We start from the raw sequence: 7,297 nt of genomic DNA, 5'->3' as shown, positions 1-7,297 counted from the left end.
CTGACCTTTGAAGAAATTGAATGAATCAATATCCTCCAAATTGTTCAGTATTTTAAAGGTTTCGCTCTATTACTCTCTCATTTGCATATCTCTAAGCATATAGATTAGATTTAGATTTAGATTAGATTTTCAATTCAGGTAAAGGTACATACATTGCAGATGAGTTACAAAGGGAAAGACAAGGGCTAGCGTTCACTAGCTCTATTGGAATAGAAACATCTGCAAGACAAGTGTTGGCAAAAATTCAGATAGCTAAGGGGACAGAGCCCAACCTGCGGCTCACAAAGACCCCAAGGTAAGGCTGAAGAACTAATACACAAGTTGAGTGATGCAGCATCATCCTCCTCCCTCCCTCCCTGCAGAAGTAAGCAGGGAACAGCTCCTCCGACAAAATGACAGAAGGATTAGGATAACAAGAGCACAATCTAGTGATGACGAGTATGAGGAACCAATCACAGCCCAGGAAGTAAAGGGGGCTATGAAAAGGATAAAATTACAGCACCTGGTGAGGATGGCATCACCTACGACATACTCAATGCACTGGTGAAGTGTTTGGGAACTCAATACTCCACCTGTTTAACAAGTCATTCCTAAGTGGAGTGTTGCCCACACAATGGAAACATGCAATATTTGTTCCCATACAGAAACCCAATTACAGACCCTGGCAATTACAGACCTATCAGTCTCATGTCATGCACTTGCAACATGTGCGAAAGGATCATCCGAAACCGACTATTGCACAAAATACGTAGGTTAGGGGATGTGGGTCAATGGATTTGTAAAAGGACGGAGCACAGCAAATTGTATAGTTAATTATCTGCCTCATGACACAGCTAAGTACTCCCAATAAACTCTCTCCTTGGGGCAAATATTTAAATTTAAAATACAATACCTAAATTAAGCCACTAATACGCATAGCGTTTCGGCCAAATATATACGAAGTAAAACCCAAACAAAAACCCATTACAGCAGAGTAGGACCCATAAAGATGAGACTAACAATGTTAAGTTGCACGAGAAAAGGGCAGCAAACACACTGAATGAATACTTTACATCAGTGTTCACACTAGAAAGCTTGAATGACATCCCATCACCCACACAAATGTTTGTCGGAGGTAAAGAGAATGAATTAAGGGAAATACCAATTACACGCTACACAATCAGGAGAGCATTGACAAACTAAAAGACTCAAAAGCCCAAAGTGTGAATGTATTTCAGTCCCAAGTCGTAAAGGAACTGAACTGGCAAATTCACTATGTTTGTCAGTGAAACTCCTTTTCAGAAAATCCCTGGACCATGGAATAGTTGAAGGTGTTTATAAATCTTGTTTATCTGTACTTTTGCTACCCAGTCTCCCAATCTTTATGTACCCATTCTGAACATCTTTACCATTGTGATCATTGCTGTCTTATATGTGCTGTCAATCTGCTGTATGGTGTCTATTAATCTTGTTTAAATTACTAATCAAGCTGTCAATGTAATCAATCAGAGGTTTAATATAACAATGTGCTTTAATATACTTACTTATCTCTCTCATCTCATTTTTCTCTTGTATTGTATCTTTATCATTTATCAATTCTGATTGAAATTACCTACTTAAAATTATCTGCTAGATTAAGGACCTGCCCGAAACGCTGCGCGTACTAGTGGCTTTACAAGAATGTAAATACTGTACTATCCAATGTATTCTCACAAACCCAATGTACCTTCTTGTATATATATAAATAAATAAATAAATAAGGTGATAATGAGACCTTACTAAGTGATCTAAATGAACTTCACAAATGGTCAGATGACTGACAAATGCATTTTAATGTCGATAAATGCTAGCCCTTACATGTGGGCCACAACAATCCACTTCAGAACTACCAAATTGACAGCACTACCTCACAACAGATAGATGAAGGAAAGGCGTTTGAGTCAGAATGCATCATTTCGCCTTCTCGCCATGCCCTGTGGCTGGGGGGATTGGTGCCCTGAAGCTACATCAACACCCTATACCCCCCCGAAGTGGCAAGGGGAGTTAGGGGACAATAATATTGCTCAACAAGTGGAAGAGGTAATTAAAAAAAAATCATACCAGAGCTTCATCTCTCGTATCAGGAATGGATGAGGGCCACTAGGGTAACAACACTGCAGACCAGGCATGACAGGGCGGATCTCATAGAAACCCATAAAATACTAAATTTGTTGGATGTCAATCCGGACAGTTTTTTCAAAAGGTCAGACGTAACACGAACGAGGAGCAACGGGTTCAAGCTCAAGAAACCACAATGTAGGACAGAAACCAAAGATGCTTTCACCCATAGGGTTGTAAACCCGTGGAATCGCCTACCCGCACATGGCATAACTCTGCTTGGTATTAAAATGCTGTAGCGAGTAATCCTTATACTCGCTCCATTATCTCATTATCTTAATAGCATAACTAATTAGCACTAATTACAGAAGCTACATCCTTTCCCCAATTACAGGTAATACTCTTCTCAGCTTGTTGGAGGGAGCTGAGGTGTAATCACCATATAAGCAAGCGATATGAGGAATGGAGGACAGTACAATTCCCCATTCAACAATGTAGCACTCGGTGTGTACAGTTCTAATCGACCAAAGACGCTACAGCTTCGACACAGAGCAGACAGCAGACTACGACCGCATCGAGCCGCCACGCTCTCGCTCCAGAGTTCACACACTCACAATTTGCCATTATCCATTATCTTAATTATTGTACATGTGCTTGGGGTTCTACTACCCAAATCATGCATGTCCCTAATTATGCCATACAAATCTGCTATTAGAACTTTTACCTGAAATAAACATTTAATATTCTTTATGTAAAGTAGTACTGTTAATTTAGTACTTGTGACGTAGATTGTTATGGCCCATATACAAGATCTTGCATTTAATTATAATATTACATTATAATTTGATGATGTGGTTTGTAATATTTTCATCTATGTTATTGGTATATATGACAAAACCTCATGTAAATCAGGTAGGTAGGTAGGTGTGTGGCAGTCCGTCTAATTACCCAAAGCTTCTTAGTACAGTATACGTAAGTAATGAAACACTACGATATATTTACTCACTATATTGTTGGTGCTGAATGTAGAACATCATGAAAAAAAAAACTTATTTTACTCTAAACTAACATAATTTTATAGCAAAATTGTAATCATCTAATTACCCAAAGCCACAACATTCTCTCTTTAGCGCATTTATTATGCACCCTATACCCATCTTGTGAGCCGAAGTGGAAAGAGATACAGAGGCTTATTTATTGTCATGTTCCTGCATGCCAATGTGGGAAGGAATCCACAACATTTTTATATTTACCCTCTTGCTAAGTATTCTTATATATCTATGTCTAGCTTCCAAGACAAGCACGTTATTACATGATTGCAAACTGTTTATTGCTCGTAGTGAAGAAAGGGAGTCAGAAATAATTAAGCTGTCTACTTCAGTGTTGTCAATAATTTCGAGTGCTACCAGGCTTAGAATGTAGACTTCCTGTGTTGAACTGCGAGTTAAGTTTCGTATAATTTCGTTATAAAATATGATTATTTCAGAGTAAAAATGTGTATTTCCATGTTATACATTCAGTACCAACATTATAGTGAGTAAATATATCATATTTCTTCATTACGTAATACTAGGAAGAATCATCTCAAATGAAGTATTTCCTGAACCTACTGGGCCGTCATATCTACACTTGAAACTTTGTACGGAGTCTGCCTCCACAACATCACTTCCTGATGCATTTCATTGTCAACTACTGATACTAAAAAAGTTTTCTGTATCTCATTTGGGCACTCATTTTTCATGTTTACCTTTTTTTTTTTTTGTGTGTGTTTTTGAAGGAAAGCAAAGAAATTGCACATAACTACAACTACAATTTATTTAATAAGCATTTCTAAACTAAACAAAATTTTGAGGGTAATTAATAAAATAAAAACTAATTTGAAAACAAATCTTTCTTAAGCAACATAGGGATGCAAAATTAACATGACGATGATTTGGGCAAAGAACATTTGCCCAACCCAGGGGTAGAGAATACTTGTTATTTTCTCTTTGCTTTGCTACTTAAAGCTACTCAAATCAAAGGGAAGAGTGTTTCTTCCATTTCTTCGTTGTCAGTCTGTGACTCAATACTGACTACACTGTTGTCACTGTCGGTCTCGAAATCCTCGAATCTTGACTGTCTATTGAAATTTGTTGTACTCTACTTCCCTGTCTTCAGAAAACAGGTTAGTTGCCTCAATTAGTTAATTTGATATAATTTTTTCATATTTAGCAAGAGGCCATAAGTCCACTGGTTACATGCTGGAATGATGACTTTTTATTGAGTATTTACCCTGTTCCTGTAAAACACACACACATCATTATTTCAGGTATTTTTTAAATTAAATGTTGTTTTCCTAACAAGTGTTTCATTTAAACTTTAACCAGTAAAAGTGATAATGAAAATATATTACAATTTGTGTCTACAAAATGCTTTTACTAATTTTACTTAGCTTAGACACAAACAACAATGATTAAGCTACCTGTTAAAATAATTACCAAGTAGCTATAATGCAATAACATTTATTTCAGTGGAGTAATTAAGTTAATATTGTCTTCATTGTAGACCGCTATCAGTTCCCTCAACTTTTTCTGTCTGCTTCAATCTTTGCACGGTATCGTGATCTCATTTTGCTTGAAACTGAAAGAAACACTTTGTTACTAGTAAATAAGATTATAGTTGATAAATTTGTTTGTATATACTTAGTAGTGAATACCTACACAAAAGTAGCAGAACACACTACATAAATATTTGCCAACCACGTTTTTTTTAACAAGCTTAGGTAATGTATACACTGCAATGTGCTGCTATCCTATTATGTATGAAAGACCACAGTGTAGATCAAAAACCTCACAGGACAGCCAGTCATACATGGAATCTGGAGAGAATATGAAATGTAAGGCTGATCTATTAGCCTCCACTAACAAAATCGGGGTACAGCACAAGAATATCTTCTGTGGGTACCGACCTGTGAGATTTATATTTGTTTAATTTATATGAATTTATATTACGTTAATTTATATACTCGATAGCAATTTGTATAATGATAAGTGGACTGTATTTCTGCATAATCTCATAATCTCACAAATCGATCCTCTACACATTAGGGGGGTTATTAAATTAATATATATGCAGCCAATCAAACTGCAGAATTAACTACATACATTGAAGAGGTTCCTTATCTTATAGTACAGCAGGTTAGTGCACAGGTATAACTAGGGTGTAGACACCAAATTATCCTCTTTGAGGTAGCTTCCATATCACCCAGTAACTGGTGCACAAATCTTGCTTCCTCGTCTTGACCTGTCAAAAGTGCGCTAGCTGTGAAGCCAGAATCCTATATATGACAAGTATATCAGAGAAAATACTGTACATGGAACATTGAAGACCTGGCTTAATTACCTTTAGTTTGAGGCTTCCACGTGCTCTAACCGGGTCACCCTATATAATGACATTATGGCCATAAATGAAAGATACATGGGTTTCGGAAAGAACACTTAACTTGAATTGTTGACAGCGGTTGAAAATGGTACACCCTTGGTTTCCATAACACTACGTCCAAGTAAAATTAACAGGAGCCGCATTTGCTCCCGTGAGCCTCTGGTCTAGTATAAACAATGGCTGTTTAACACTCCATACTATTGACGTTACTGGCCGACATTGTCCAGATATGATAGGAGCCGAATTTGCTCCACACGTCTCGGAGGTGACACAACAATGGCTGCCCTCCTTCCTCACTCTGACGCCTGGCTTACATTGTTCACATGTCAGAAAGTGATAGAAGGGTCACATTTACTCTACTTTAATATTGTAATTAAGTTAACTTTATAAGATGTTTTTATGATGGTAAAGTCCAAAGACTAATGTATTTAAGAACAATTCCCAGCAGAATAGCTGGTGAATTATAATAGTATGTGGTGATGATATCCCGTTTTCTTTAGACGGTAATTCCACTACAAGTTACGTTTTCTATGGGTAACTTGTTTATACAACACAGCTCTATCTGTCTGTATGATATATTAAATGGTGTCGGATTTTCCGACATCTTCCAATATTCCTGAGTGTATGAAGTAATAACAAAACTCAAAGTACATCATACCATTTGTTCTGAAGTCATTGATAACAGGACAATCACATATATAGTGATAGACAGTATGTCCTAGCTTTTGTTCACATAGTTTTACAACTGGAATGATTTCCATTGGCAGATTCATTACCTGCAGGCACCTGCCATAGATATTGATATCTCAACTTAATTTTGACAATTACCTATAATTACATAGGACAACACCTAAGTGAGATGGTATCCATACAAATCTACCTGAGAAATAATGACATTAGATGTGTTTAGATAAAAAAAAAGTCATTGTTTTCTTGAAGTATTTTACAAACACTAAAAGATTTCTGTTTGTTTTATCAGTCCCTAACTTATACATAAGCTTTAACATACCTGCTACACTGGATATGTGGGATTTCTTGGTTCTAATTGAGTCACATACTAACTCTATCCCCTTTTGAACATCATTTTGAGAAACTGATCTGTTGAGAATAGAGGATACTGTTACTATAATGTTTACTAAATTCAAACATGTAAAGTCCCTGATTAATTAAAAAAAAATTTAACTTAAATTTTTAGGCAATGGTCACAATGGCATTTTATGATGGCTGACAATTATTGTACAAGAACTAAACAATTAAAATAATAAGAAATGTTTGGCAATTTTATGATTATGGTACAGCATTGATTTTACAGTACAATAACCTTGTTAAATATATAAGAGTATTTCAAAAAAGGTTTCTTACTATATATTTACAAGCAAACCTTTTATTTAAACTCTGGGCTAAGTTGGTTAACTCTGCAATCCAGATGAGAAGTTGTTTTTCATCAAGAGATAAGTCAGCTAACTCCTTTCTTATTAACTCTGCAGCTTCTTTTGCCTATCAACAGGAGGAAAAATGCCCTGTTGGTATAATAAATGTTGCAATTTTATTTAATATTTGATATTACAAAAAAAAAACAATCCTTACGAGCCTAACTGCTGATGAAGGCTGTTTAATGGCAGTAAATGTTATTTTTATTTTTATTTTTGAACTATCTATAATACTATCTATAATTTACTTGCTATATTAATCAAATCCAATTCATATACACAAAGTTGTAGGGTGACACCAGGTGTTGCTAGTTACTGAAGTCATTCATTACACATAATAAATATCACTAACAAGTTTTAATAGATTATAC

General features: G+C 35.8%; 1 long non-coding RNA gene across 1 annotated transcript; it reads right to left on the bottom strand.

Moving 5' to 3' along the window:
- Positions 1 to 4,648: 4,648 nt before the first annotated feature.
- On the bottom strand, positions 4,649 to 6,994 carry LOC138371956 (uncharacterized). Its single transcript, XR_011230587.1, has 3 exons — positions 6,878 to 6,994; positions 6,506 to 6,594; positions 4,649 to 4,695 (listed from the first exon to the last, which is right to left on the bottom strand). It is a non-coding gene; the product is annotated as an uncharacterized lncRNA (long non-coding RNA).
- Positions 6,995 to 7,297: the final 303 nt, after the last annotated feature.

The sequence above is a fragment of the Procambarus clarkii genome, chromosome 37 (genome assembly GCF_040958095.1).
Source record: "Procambarus clarkii isolate CNS0578487 chromosome 37, FALCON_Pclarkii_2.0, whole genome shotgun sequence".
NCBI classification, from domain to species: domain Eukaryota; kingdom Metazoa; phylum Arthropoda; class Malacostraca; order Decapoda; family Cambaridae; genus Procambarus; species Procambarus clarkii.
The sequence above is the reverse complement of the archived record's forward strand: the minus strand, read 5'-3'. Positions and strand labels throughout refer to the sequence as shown.